Source organism: Apium graveolens, chromosome 4 (genome assembly GCF_009905375.1).
Source record: "Apium graveolens cultivar Ventura chromosome 4, ASM990537v1, whole genome shotgun sequence".
Classification (NCBI taxonomy): Eukaryota; Viridiplantae; Streptophyta; class Magnoliopsida; order Apiales; family Apiaceae; genus Apium; species Apium graveolens.
The window spans coordinates 250,599,496-250,615,526 of record NC_133650.1 but is presented as its reverse complement, the minus strand read 5'-3'; positions in this window follow the sequence as shown (position 1 = coordinate 250,615,526).

The window sequence follows — 16,031 nt, the reverse complement described above, 5'->3', positions numbered from 1 at the left end:
TCTTCATGCATATCTCTTCTTATGTTTATCTTGATCTTCTTAACTTTAATCAGCTACTGTCCTTATCTGATCGTCCTTCAGCACTTAAGTTCTGATATCTATCTCCTGATAACATAAGTACTGATATCCCTTAAGTTCTGACTTCCAGTATAAGTACTGATCAGTTAAGTACTGATTTGTTCTGTTCAAATAAGATCTGAAATCTAAACATAAAACATATTAGCCATGACATTATCAAATATATCTAACATACGTGTACCACTATCCCTAACTATATTGACTGTTAATATTCCGCCCCAACATATTCTGATTTAAAATGATACTGTTTTTAGATTTTATCCATAAATAAGTCAAGTAAAGGATCAGAATTTAATATCAGAACTTAGACTTATATCAGAACTTAACAGTTATCAAAACATGATTTCTTAACTCAAAAAATGAATGCTTGTCTTTGTAATTCTTCATAAAAATTCTGATATAGATTCTTCAGAACTTAATCATCCGAACGTTCAACAGAACTTGTCCTCAGAATTTATGCAATCTGACACATAAACTATTCATCTAAAATAACATAGATCACCACAGTAATTTTCATCATTCATATGGAGTGTTTAGTGTGTGCATTAAGCTAAATATTAGACAAAGAGTAAAGTCTGATTCACTTCAGTACATCTTAGAAATAAGGCATAACTAAAAATTTACTAAAAATTTGTCATTATTCTGAAGCCAACTATTGAATGAGTTCATGCTTGAGTCCACCTCAACTGTTTTGTGCTAATTTTGTGCATCTTTTTAAATTCCATTTTATAGTGGCTTCTCAGTGTAAGTGAGTCACGACTGCTTATCAGAATTTATGCTATTATCAGAGTATTTCTCCAGTAATCATAGAGTGTGAAAAGTCACCAAGAAAATATTTTGCTTTTCTAATGCATATTACTTAATACCAGCAATGCACTTGGGTCGTCCCTTCCACATTTTTACTCTAGATCTCAAAGGAGTACCTGATTTTAATTCCTTGATATTTTTTTTTCTTTTGATAAGTGAGGTTTATCAGCACTTAGTACATTCAACAGATTTACTAGCATCAGAACTTAACAGATGAGAAGCATTATTTTAGTTTGTGACTTAGTAATAAGATAGACAAAGTAAACTCAACTAAGCTCAATATCAGAATTTGCTTGTGTCAATAGATTTCCACAGAAATAATTACTTCTAACATGGGATCCCTAGTTTATTGAAGACTACTAGGTCAGCATCTAGCACAGGTATCCTCATAGGATTGAATAGTTACATAAACAGTCAAATCACTATCAGAATTTAGAAAGTCACATCAGACAACAGTCAGTACTTAAGCAATTTTCAATTAAGCACAGAATACACAAAGAGAGTAATTTCTGTAAATACTGAGCATAAAGTCTGATGCATCAAAATAAAACTAAGAAGATTTAGAGAAAGAACCTGAAACCATTCCAAGTTCATTTACCAATCTTGTAAAATTAGCTTCACATAGTGGTTTTGTGAAGATATCTGCTAGTTGTTGATCTATTGGAACAAAGTGCAATTCCACTGTACCTTCATCCACATGTTCCCTTATAAAGTGGTATCTGATACTGATGTGCTTTGTCATTGAGTGTTGAACTGGATTACCTGTCATAGCAATAGCACTTTGATTATCACAGTAAATAGGGATTTTAAAATATGTTAACCCATAATCCACTAACTGATTCTTCATCCAAAGAATCTATGCACAACAGCTTCCTGCAGCAATGTACTCTGCTTCTGCAGTTGATTGTGGAAATTGACTTTTGTTTCTTGCTAAACCAAGAAACCAATCTGCCTCCAAGAAATTGGCAGCTTCCACTTGTGCTTTTCCTGTCAATTTTGCAACCTGCAAAATCTGCATCTGAGTAACCTATTAGTTTAAAATCTGATTCTCTGGGATACCACAATCCCAGATCAGCTGTTCCCTTAAGATACTTCAAAATTCTTTTCACAGCTGTTAAGTGAGGTTCTCTTGGATCTGCTTGAAATCTTGCATAAAGACAGGTAGCATACATGATATCAGGTCTACTAGCAGTTAGATAGAGTAGAGAGCCAATCATACCTCTGTAATCAGTAATATCTACTGATTTACCAGTATCCTTGTCCAGTTTTGTTGCAGTGGCCATGGGAGTGGATGCACTTGAACAATCTTGCATTCCAAATTTCTTCAGCAAATTTCTGGTGTACTTAGTTTGACAAATAAAAGTGCCTTCTTCATTCTACTTGACTTGAAGGCCCAGAAAATAGCTAAGTTCCCCCATCATACTCATTTGATACCTTGACTGCATCAGTTTGGCAAACTTCTTGTAAAGTCTATCATTTGTAGAACCAAAGATGATATCATCAACATATATCTGAACCAGAAGTAAGTCCTTTCCATGGTTGAGGTAGAACAGTGTTTTGTCTATTGTTCCTCTGTTAAATCTACTTTCCAGAAGAAACTGAGCTAAAGTCTCATACCATGCTCTTGGAGCTTGCTTAAGTCCATAAAGTGCTTTATCAAGCCTGTAGACATAATCTGGATATTTTGAATCTACAAAGCCTGGAGGTTATTCAACATATACTTCTTCCTCCAATTCTCCATTGAGAAAAACACTTTTCACATCCATTTGAAAGACAGTAAACTTTTTGTGAGCAGCATAAGCCAAAAATATCCTTATGGCTTCCAATCTAGCAACTGGTGCAAATGTTTCATCATAATCAATTCCCTCATGTTGAGAATATCATTTTGCAACCAGCCTTGCCTTATTCCTTGTTATTATGCCATCACTATCAGTTTTGTTTCTGAATACCCATTTTGTACCAACAACAGATTTGTTCTTTGGTCTTGGCACTAGGGTCCAGACTTTGTTTCTTTCAAATTCATTTAATTCTTCCTGCATTGCTTGCACCCAATCAGCATCTTGAAGAGCTTCTTCCACTTTATTTGGCTCAGTCTGAGAAAGAAAAGAATTGTAAAGACATTCACTTGACGTAGCTATTCTAGTTCTGACACCTGCATCAGGATTTCCAATTATCAAATCAGGTGTATGTGATTTAGTCCACTTCCTTGCAGATGGAAGGTTTTCTCTAGAACTGGATGCTCCCCCATGATCCATGCTGTCTTCATTTTCATTTTCTGATGCTCCCCCTGAAACTATGCTCTCTGAGTTGGATTCTTCAGAATTTTGATTTTCAGAACTATCAGAACTTGGCTTATCAGACCTTGACGAATCAGAACTTGAAGAGCCAGATGTATGTTCTGATGCTTCTTGAGATGTGGTAATATCTTGAGTATGCTCCCCCTACATAGGTGCATCTTCCTTTGGCGTAGTTACCATAGTTTCAATAACATCAGAGTTTAATCCATCAGAGTTTGCAGTATCAGAATTTAGGTTGTCAGGATTTTCAGTATTAGAATTTAGATTGTCAGGATTGTCAGTATCAGAATTTAAGTCTTCATTTTTAAATCTCAGCTGATCATGATCAATAAAATCTTCAATTCCAGTAATCTTCTTATCATCAAAAGAGATATTGATAGATTCCATGACCACTCTTGTTCTCAAGTTATAGACTCTGAAGGCTTTTCTGGAAAGTGGATATCCAACAAAGATCCCTTCATCAGCTTTTAGATCAAACTTGGATAGTTGTTCAGGATGAGTCTTAAGAACAAAACACTTGCATCCAAATACATGAAAATACTTCAGATTTGGTTTCTTTTTCTTCACCATCTCATATGGTGTCTTTCCTTGCTTGTTAATGAGTGTTGCATTCTGAGTAAAACAAGCAGTCTGCACAGCTTCAGCCCAGAAATAGGTTGGAAGCTTTGCTTCATCAAGCATTGTACGTGCAGCTTCAATAAGAGTTCTATTCTTCCTTTCAACAACTCCATTTTGCTGTGGAGTTCCAGGAGTAGAAAATTCCTGCTTGATTCCATGGTTTTTGCAGAACTCTTCCATTATCAAATTCTTGAACTCAGTACCATGATCACTTCTTATTATCTTCACTGAGTCCTTGACCAATTTATCCAGTTGCTTGACATGATCAATCAAGATAGATGCAGTTTCACTTTTTGTGTGCAAGAAATACACCCATGTGTATCTGGTGAACTCATCCACTATGACCATAGCATATTTCTTCTTTGCAATAGAGATGACATTTACTGGACTAAATAGATCAACATGTAGTAGGTGATAAGGCTCAAGAATTGATGATTCAGTCTTGCTCTTGAATGAGGATTTTCTTTGTTTAGCCTTCTGACAAGAATCACAAAGGCCATCAGGAGCAAATACTGACTTTGGCAGTCCTCTCACAAGATCTTTCTTGACTAGTTCATTTATATTGTTGAAATTTAAATGAGAGAGTTTCTTGTGCCAATTACAGCTTTCTTCAATTGATGTTCTGCTCATCAGACAGATCGCAGAACCATCAGTACTTGTTGAAAGCTTAGTTTCATAAATGTTACCACGCATGTATCCTTTCAGAACAACTTTGCCTGTAGATTTACTTACAACTTCACAGTGTTCTTCAAAGAAATCCACATGATAACCTCTGTCACATATTTGACAGACACTCAGCAGATTGTATTTAAGTCCTGAGACCAGAGCTACTTCTTTAATGATGACATTCCCAAGATTGATATTGCCATATCCCAGTGTTTTTCCAATGTTGCCATCTCTATAAGAAACACTTGGGCCAGCCTTCTCCACAAAGTCTGATAACAGGGCTTTATTTCCAGTCATATGTCCTGAACATCCACTGTCCAGAACTAGGATGTTTTTCCTGTTGCCATACAATCACAAAGACCACTAATGATTAGTTTTAAGGACCCAGACATGCTTGGATCCTTTGGCCTTATTAAGTCTGTTAACATTTGCAGCGGATTTAGCATCAGAGTTTATGTTAACATTTTTCTTATCAGAATTTACACTATCAGACTTTGAATCAGAACTTACACTAGAAGGAACAATGGTAACTTTCTTTAAAGAAGGTTTTATTTGATAATAATCATAGTACAAACTATGATATTCCTTACAAGTATAAATGGAATGCCATAAACTACCACAATGAAAACAAGGATTTTGTGGCTTATATCTAACAGACTGACTCTTAACTCCTGACTTTGAAGGTAAGGAGTTTATGTTCTTATTCTTCCTGTAAAAAGAAGCCAGATGGTTAGAACTTCAACAGTTCTGACACGTTTTCCTAGGAGCTTCAGGAATAGGCTTATAATCATTGCTTTTATTCACACCTTCCTTTCCATTCCTATTTTTCCTAGATGATTTTACCTTGTTTGCATTCTTAACATCTTTCAGCTTATGCTTAAGCTGCTTCTTTGTCATTAAGCCTATATTTACTTCAGTTGTCTTTTCCTGTTTTAGTTTGTCAGAAGTTAATTCCTTTTTAACTTCTGATTTCTCATTATCAGACTTTACTGCTACAAACTTAACAGGTTTTAACTTTGGCTTTTGTTTAACAACTACAGGCTTAATATCTACAGTTCTTGTATCATTCTTATCCTCTCCATAACCTAAGCCCTCTTTCCAGTTTTCACTACTTAACAAATTCTGAGTTGTTCTGCCAGAGTTAGTCCAAGTCCTGATAATCTCTCTTTCCTTTTCTAACTCAGATTTTAGAGATTCATTCATTTTAAGCACTTCATCCCTAACATAGAAAGCATCATCTCTATCTTTCTGAGTTTGAAGGAACATGACTAACTCTTTTTCTAAATAATCATTCCTCTTTTTGCAAGCAAGATTTTCAGAAGTTAATCTTTCACATGTTAAAGTTTGATCTCTATAACTAATGAACATGGTTTTAAGATATCTTCTCAACTCATTAATATCATCAGTATGAAAGGCATAAGTAGTTTGAGGTACCTTTAATTCAGCAGCTTCAGAACTACTTTCAGCACTTGCTTTATCAGCATTTGCCATCAAGGCATAATTCTCCTCACTTTCAGAATCTGAGGTGTCTGTCCAGCTTTTCTACTTTGTGACAAGAGCCTTGCCTTTGTCACTCTTCACTTTCTTGCAATCAGGAGATATGTGGCTTTTCTCACCACAGTTGTAGCATTTGACATTTGTATAATCTCCTCTGTCAGACTTTCCTCCTCTTCCCTCAGATTTTCTGAAATTCTTCTTATCAGAATTTGTGCCTTTCCTGGAAAACTTCTTTCCCTTCCTGAACTTCCTGTATGCAATATTTGTGATTCCTTTCACCATAAGAGCACACAGCTTCATCATCCCTTCATCAGCATCCGTCTCAGGCAAGCTTTCAGATTCTGAGTCATCATCACTTTCAGAACTTGATGACTCAGTATCAGACTTTGTGAAGAGAGCTTTACCCTTGTCTTTCCTTGAGGTAGCTGACTTGGGGAATTCTTCTTCAGCCTTAAGAGCAACTGTCCCTGACTTTCCTCCTTTCCTCTTACTTCTTTGTTCCATCTCAAGTTCATGAGTCTTGAGCATTCCATAGATTTCATCAAGAGTTGTTTCATCAAGATTATAGTTGTCTCTTATTGTTGTTGCCTTCAAATCCCAGCATTCAGGAAGAGCTAACGGGAATTTAAGGTTTGAATCTTCAAGATCATACTCCTTATTAACGAGTGACAAATCATTCAAGAGTTTGACAAATCTATCATATAAATCAGTCAATGACTCATTAGCCTTTGAGTCAAAGTGTTCATACTCTTGAGTGAGTATTGTCTTCCTGTTCTTCTTAATCGTATCCGTTCCCTGACATCTTGTTTCCAAAGCATCCCATATCTCCTTTGCAGTCTTGCAGTTTATTACCCTGTTTGACATTACATTATCAATAGCACTATGCAGTAAGTGTCGTACCTTAGCATCCTTAGCAATTGATGCGATATCTTCAGCAGTGTAATCACTCTTTTCCTTTGGTACAGACTTTGCTGCTTCACCTGCAACTGCAACAGCGAGCTTGGTTGGTTTGTGAGGCCCTTCCTTGATTCTATCAAGATATTCTCGATCTGTAGCTTCCAGAAACATGGTCATCCTCACCTTCCATATGGCATATTCAAATGGTCTCAATTATGGGAACTCTAATAGTCTCATATCGGCTTTGAATTTGTGTCTTTGGAGGTTCTTCAGCTTTGGTGGGCTTAGTTGGAGTTTCTGCTTCAAACATGATTGTGTTTGGATCTTAAACTGTTTGTGTGTAAACAGATAGGCTCTAATACCACTTGTTAGGTCACAGACACACTGTAGAGGGGGGGGTGAATACAGTGTATAGTACAATCAAATCGAACTTTAATAACTCAAGTAACAGAAAACAAATTTTATTGAAACAATAAACTCTGTTACAGTATGGAACTGTTCTCTCTCAGTGATGAACAAATATCACGAGAGCTGCTAGGGTTACAATGAATAATCTTCTCGATTGTGATAACACTTATAGTGTAAACCCTATGTCTGTGTTTATATACTACACAGTTACAAGATAATCGCTAATTGATATGGAATATAATTCTGCTTCCTAAAATATATCAATCAGATATCTTTTCTTCCAAGTATTCTATTCTTCATAGAATTCCATCTTCATGCATATCTCTTCTTATGTTTGTCTCGATCTTCTTTCCTTTAACCAGCTACCTTCCTTAACTGAACGTCCTTCAGTACTCAAGTTCTGATAATTATCTCCTGATAATATAAGTACTGATATCCTTAAGTCCTGACTTCCAGTAAGTACTGATTTATCCTGTTTAAGTAAGATCTGAAAACTAAACATAAATCACATTAGCCATGACATTATCAAATATATCTAACATCACGTCGTATGCATATTTTAATATTATTTTCATAAACTTTCATAGTAAAAATAGACATTTCTAACAAAAAAAATTCTATGTTTGTCAGCATAATCTTATGCAGGCTTTTTTAGTACAGACTTATGGAATGCTTTGGAAATTAATATTGTTGAGGGACAACAATATGAAATATCTAATTTTCTTACTACACATGCGACTAGAAATTTCATACCTGTTCCATCTGCCTTAAAAATTATTTTCTCAAATTCAATCATGGTCCATTTGATTCATGAAAATAACGAAGTTGTCAATTTACCACACACAATTTCAAATTTGTGCAAGTGCTGCTTTAACGACAAATCCGGTTAAATATGCTTTTAATCTGTCATTCGTCATTGGTATGATTATATTTCTCGGCACTTATCTTATACATAAATCATATCAAATATATTATTTTTTATGTTTCAACATATCATTTTTCAGATTTTATTGGAGTAGTTGAACATCTACAACTGTAACGTCCGGGAAATATTATGTAATTATTTTTATCAATAAATAATTATTATGTGAATTTTGGTGAATTATTTGATGATGGAAATAATATTTGGATGTTTATTTCTGATAAAATTTAGATATTTTAATTTTTAATTATCCAGGATAAAATGTAGATAGTCTTGGTATTTTTCTGGTAATTTTTGGATCATTATATGATTTTATAAGGATTTATAGAATTAATAATGATTATTTTCATGTAATTATAAAATTACTTTTTGGAATCAGAAATCGTCCCACTTCAACCGTTTTTATATTTTTACAACCCGAAACTCTTCCGAAAGCTCCTTCCTAACCTAATATGATAATTCTGAATACTTTTCATGTTTTGACTTTCTTGATCCGGGGTACGGTTTGCCTTGTACGAGTCCTGGCGTGAAATTTTGGATACGCTAATCATTTTATAGATCGGTAAAACCTATATTCTCGAAAGGCGAGGTATTATTACCCTATTTTTGTATAAAATATTTTATAAGAGGCTCTGTTTTGATAATTATCCAAATTTGGTATTAAAATTATATCGTTATATAGTTACTTAGCTGCTAAATAACCTATTTTCGGATTCGATATGTAAATGTAATTATCAAATTATAAAATAAATAAAATATGTGATGGGTCTGTTAATTGTGTGTTACCTTATTGTTAAATATGAGTAGTTGTTGGATACGAACCTTAATTGTACAATTAATTATTGAGCTGTATGACATTATTTTATTTTAAAATGATTTTATTGAATATTTATTCTTATAAATGTTAAAAATATTTCAAAAATTACTTTTGTTTCTTTATAATTTTATTTATTATTTTAGGAGTTTATAAAATTTAGAAATTAATATTTTATTGATTATTTATCTCTAAACGATATCTGATTTCATTTAATTATAAAATCAGTATTTAATCCCAGAATGCTTCAAAAATCACGAAAATTTTATTTTATTAAGTTTAGAATATTTCGAAAATTTTAAAATTATTTCGGAAATTTTCAGATTAGGTCCACCTGCAAGTTCATTTGTTAAACTATTTAATTTCGGGTATGTTAAGCGTTTTAAAAATATTTTCAAAATTACGAAACTTGTGTTTTATTAGTTTTGAAATATTTATAAAATTTAGAAATTATTTTTGATATTATTTCGCTTAGTTTTTGCACGCATACACCGTTAAATTCACAACTCCGTAACAGAAAATAGGATAATAAAGAAAAAATAAGAAAGAGAAAATAAAATAAAATAAAATCCTTAATTCCCCCACCCCCTTTTTCATTCGGCCGCCCATTTTTCCTCTCCTCTCTCGATCGATTGATCGATTTCTCTACTCTCTCTCTCTCTCTTTAATCTCTCCCATCTCTAATCTCTCTTTATCTCCCTCTTCCTCTTCTCCTTTTTCTTTGTTCCGCCGATGCTCGGTTCTGCCGCCTTGCTTGGGTACTTTTCCGACCGCCTTTTTTCGGTTATTAGCTTCGACTCCTTCCTGTTAGTATGTGTATGCATACGTTTGTGTATATGTATCTGTAAAGCTGTGTGTGTGTGCGCGCGCGTTATTGGGTGTGTGCGTGTGTGCCGCAATTGTGGCGGCGTGTGAGCAGTGCGTATGCGCGTGAGGTGCTCTGTGTTGTGACTGTGATTTTGTTCTATATTATTTTTAATTCGAATAATTAATTTAATTACAGGGATTATTTGACTTATTTCGTGATAATAAAATAATGATTTTTACGCAGGAAAATAATACGATGAATCGATGAAATTCGTGTTGGACGTCCGTTATAAACGGGAACCCGCGAATTTTATCGCCGTCAGCGATGAGCTTCGGCGAGCCAACGGTGGACTGTGATGATATAATCTGAGTCCTATGAATAAAAACATAAAAATACGAATAATAATAATAATTAATAATTGAATTTGTGTCTGTGATTGGAATTCTGGAATTGGGATTGTTGATTGTGAAATTGGAGTAATTGTTGAATTGTTGACGTCGAATTGTTTGGACGAGTAGGCCGATAAACAAGAAGACGCTGGCCGATTTTCGGGAAATTAATTCCGAAAATACGGGAATATAACCTATAATTATCGGAGACGTCGAATAACCATATATAATTATATTATATGAACTTAATTGCGGTTGAGACAAGATAATTTATAAATAATCGATTACCCTGTTTTTTAAAATGACGAATATATGTATTTTCCGAAAATAAGCCCTGAACCAAAATTCGATGATGTGAACCTTAAATGTGATGTGTATTTCATTAATACACACATATATATATATATATATATATGGGTCGAGATATGAAATCGCATGGGTAGAAATGATAGTGATATTATGTTAAGCGAGACGATTATCTGAATTAGGGTATCTCAACCCTGTAGGTCCTAATCGGAAGACCCGAGGAGTGACGTCGGACTAAGAATGATATAGTGATTAGTCGTTGAGCTCAGCAAAGTTCCAATCGAAGGACCTGAGCGTTGAGATCGTAGCCAGCATAGGATAGTGGTTTGACGATAAAGACAAACGCTCAAGGTAATCCAAAAGTCAACCGATAATAGTGGTTAAAGCTTATTGAGGCAAGTATTCCTGAACTTTCTTTTAAAAATACTGCAATTATTTCTTCGTTCCTATTCTAAATTCAGAATAGTTAAATGTTTTACATTTCGCTGCAATTACTCTTATTAGGCATGTTCTTTTCATTATTGTTCCTATAATTCGATTGCTCTCTTGAGCAAATACCCATTCTTTCGGGTTATTTGCGAATCCCTGAATTGGGATGTTTTGAATTCAAAATGATTTGACATCAAAATACTCCACGGGCTGGATAGTGGTGTGTGGGATTAAGTGTTCTTAATCCTAAGGACCGGGATATAACCGGATCCTTGAGATGGGTCGTAGAGCCTGGGTACCCGACTGGATCTATACAAGTAGGTATAGATCTGCATTGTATCCTGGCTGATTAGCAGGATATAGGTGTGAACTAATGTCTAGTCTAATTTGTTGTTGATCACCATTAAGAACATTCTCTCTCTCGAAAAGTTTATGATTCTAAAACCGGACAAAACCCTGATTTAGGAGATGAATCGGGGAATCGCTTGTCACTTTTGGATTTATAAATAAAGGCTGGTGATTGCCAACGTTTATTCGCTCAACTCACTTAATTAAATATAATTGTTTAAAATTGTCTAAAGATTTTGTCCGGAAATTTTCTTTTGAAATTAACGCTTGAAACTCAAATTATATACTTGTTGGGCATTTTTGGCTCACTCTTGCTTTGTAAATTCTTATATCTTTCAGAAGCAGATAAGGATAGAAGTGAATAGCTTTCGTTAGACAGCAGAAGTTAGAGAAATCTCCGCAGCGAGAGGACGATGATGTTAGAAAAATATGACAAGGACGTTAGCATAAAGGTATTTACACTCGTATTCTAGTTGTTGTGAATTGTAGAAGGTTAGATTCTTGTTTCATACCATAACCTGTAAACGATCCAGATTCAAGGGGTTAATTGAATATTCTTTTATTTTATGAAAAGATTGTTTAGTGACACCAAATCTTGACCACGGATTTGGGTTGTTACAACAACCAATGATTAACATGAACCCGATATTTAGACTCAGACCTCTGATAAGATTATGACTTTATCATGTCAGGTTTTAATCAATAAGTTATAAATATAATAAATTAACTAATTATACAATAACTTAAATTTTAAATTTAATGTTCCATTTTCATTGTTACAAGTTACCCTGTTAAAGTGAATATAGTGGGTAAATTAACTGAAAGTATAACACCTTGATATGAAGATGTTTTAGATATGCCGGTCATAGTGATTTTGTCAAGTGCAAAAATTATGATGAATAGAGGTAAACCCTTAGATTTAATTCAAGATATTTAAATAAAAATATAATTAAAACTTTAGATTGTGCCTAACTTATGTTAAATGTATTGTTTTTAATTTCAGATATTGTTTCAATCAATCTAGAATTTATATTAACGAGGGTTAGGCTGAGGTTTGGAATTTCATGGCACCGATATGAATATAACAAATTATATTAATTATTTCTATAATAAGTTTTTCTTTAAAACAAAATCTTAATGTATTATTTATTTTTACAGGCTTGATATTATTGGATATGATTGTCCTAATAATGATGAATCAATGAAATCATGTATTATAACTTTTACAAATATTTGGAATTTTAAAATTAACTAATATTTAATTTTGCATACTGCAATGTAGTTTAGGTCAAGAATGTGCGTTATTAAATGTGATCACGCTGCTTCTTTAAATTTATATAACTAACAATTGAACTAAAACTCATAAACATTTTTTGTCTAATTAACTGGTAGAAGAAATGAGCTATACTAACATTTTCATCTTTGGATTACTGCGGGAAGATTGCATCAAAGTATCTAAAGCGTCTGCTTCAGAATTTTTTCGTTTAGTAACTAAATAAAAGATCAAGTCCAGATATTTGTCAAAGTTTTTTGTACGGTTTCTAAGCAACAATAATTTTTTCCATATTTTTAGATACTATTAAGCTATTAATATATTACATTTTGTTCAATTTAAGATGCATTTCTTTATGTGAATATTGTTGCAAATTAACCGTTATCAGACTACTGGTTTAAGGGTACACGGGCATCTTTGGTATATTTATGATTCTGAAACTGTAATAGTGTATATAACAAGAAGCGCCAATTTCAAAAATAACCACAACACTTCTATGACTTAACTCCAAGTAGAAAAGTATATATGACCAATATATTTATCTATGACTTTATAATTAATTATCAATCAAATTGATGTATGGAACAATGACTAGAAGCTTCTATATTAAAGCAGTTTAATAATATCACATATAAAAGTTAGTATATTCAACATTTAAAATATCTAATCTACGCATATTATTCTAAGGTTTACCATAACATCAAATGAAAGCAACTCTAAGTGGCCTTTCATATTTAAGAGAACACGGATGTCATTGGAAGTATGTTTTAAAATGACGATTAATAAAAGTCAAGGTCAGTCTTTGGAAAAGATTGGTGTGTATCTTCTCGGTCCTATTTTCTGTCACAGCACTTCTATGACTTAACTCCAATTAGAAAAGTATATATGACCAAGATATTTATCTATGACTTTATAATTAATTATCAATCAAATTGATGTATGGAACAATGACTAGAACCTTCTATATTAAAGCAGTTTAATAATATCACATATAAAAGTTAGTATATTCAACATTTAAAATATCTAATCTACGCATATTATTCTGAGGTTTACCATAACATCAAATGAAAGAAACTCTAAGTGGCCTTTCATATTTAAGAGAACACGGATGTCATTGGAAGTATGTTTTAAAATGACGATTAATAAAAGTCAAGGTCAGTCTTTGGAAAAGATTGGTGCGTATCTTCTCGGTCCTATTTTCTATCACGGCCATCATTATATTGCTTTATCATGTGTCACTTGACCACCTGTTCTCCATATCATCTTAGGTGACATAACTACATAAAAGAAAAATAGTACAAAAAATATTATGTAAAAAAAAGTTTTCTATAATTCACCTAGGTTGTAGCATTTTAATCTTATTGTTTGAAATATTAAGCCCACTTCTTCACTGAGAACATGAAACCCAAATTTATATCTGAGCATAAGTTTTTCAATTTAGTAATGTGATTAATTTCTAAAATTTGTTTCATTTACTTTTATTTAATCATTTAATGAGTTCAATAATTTATCTTCTAAAAGTAGCTCGACTAAAATAAAATATTTCACCTTTGCAATTTTAGTATCATCTAATGGGTAATTTTTGTTTACTTCACTATCATTCGAAGAGTTTATTAATTAATTTCACAGCAATTATTAAAACAAAAAAAAATATTTTACATAAATAAATTAAAAAAATATTAAAAATAAAACCTCGGTGCCTCGGTGCGAAGCACGGGCTACATACTAGTGAAGATAATATTCAAAAATTACATCATAGATTTTCAACAGCTCTGCAACAGCTTAACCTTCAACTACTTTTGCCATATCATGACCTGCAGCTACAACCCACCTATAAGAAATATTTTAGCAAAAATACTTTGCCCATTTGTATTCTGATAACTCATGGTGGCGGGGCTTCTCCTTCGACGCCGTGTCTGGATCCTTCTCCGCGGTGGTGGTGTAGCTGTCGTGGGGCTCCTACAAAACAACACCGGAAGGGGGTTTAGGTTCCACGGCGCCTCCGGTGTGAGAGTAAGAACTCGCTTTTGGGCAAGATAAAGATAGATAGGAATGCAAGGTGGTTGTGTATATATATGAGTGTAAGAGAGTGATACCTTCTTGGGCTATTTATAGCCCAAGGATAGGATTTTGGGGTTGGTACCTTTGAATCATAGTCGTTGGTTCTCGGAGCGGAGGACACCTGGATGGGGTGGATGCCTTACACGTGTCAGGATGGGAGTGGTTGAGGAATGTTCTAAGGATCTCCTGGCACGTGCCATGATTATGCTCATGATTGATGAGTGACAGTTGTCCCTATCACGCGCTTGGGCATGTGCCTCACGTGCTGGGACTTCCCCAGGTTATATGCCTCACGTGTCCCAAGTTTGGGATGTCAGGACTTAGATTAGTCTGTACTAGTTCTATGTGGGATTGGATGGAGCTGGGAGTCCGGACATAGTCCTTCTAGATGTACTATCATGTGCCCCCCACTCTATAACGACTCGTATATTTTTGTATTAATTACAAGTGATTGTTGAATAATTAATTAGATAAATATGTGTATTGGTTTTGACAGCTGTGTGTTGTTTATTATTATTTATGTGTGATTCATTGGTGTATAGGGTTTGTTTGCGAAATTAATTATTGAGCTGTATTGATTTGTTTTTACTCTTAAAAGTGGTTTTATTGCGGAATTATCTTCATAAATATTTGGATTGTCTCTAAAATTGTTTTTATGATTTTATAATTCCAATAATTATTTTTGGGATTTTATAAAATTCAGAAATCAATATTTCATTAATTATATATCTTTAAATGATTTCTTGATTTGTATTTATTTATAAATTCAGTATTTAATTCCAGAATTCTACAAAAATTATGAAACTCACATCTTATGAAGATTATAGTATTTTGAGAATTTTAAAATTATTTTGGAAATTTTTTTGATTAAATCCACCCGCGTTGTTTCGCTTAATTGTTAAATGCGGGTACAAGTTGCGTTTCAAAAATGGTTTTAAAAAATTATGAAAATTTTATTTTATTAGTATTTTATTATTCTAAAATTTTTAAACTTGTTTGGTAATTTTTTGATTCATTTTTAACCGCAAATTTGTCTGATAAATTGCGTAATTTGAGGTAAAATTTCGGTCCCTGGGTTTTTAGGGATACGTGTCGAAATCTTATAAAAGAAATGACACGTAGCCAAGTTTTGCTGATACGTGGCCGCCTGGTACAAATTCAATAGATTAATTGTTTTTTTATTATTCATACAACTCCTCCTCATCTCTGTACTCTCATCTCTCCATCTCTCTTTCTCGATTCTCTTTCTCTCTTCCTCTCAATAACTCTCTTTCATTCTCTCAATCTCCCCCGCTGTTTCTTTTTCCCCGCTCCTTTTCTTCTTTGTTCTCGGCTGTTCCACTGCGGTTCTATTTCCGGTTAGTTTCGGTGCTTTCTCCGATTTGTTCCTGTTGTTGGTTGTGTGTATATATG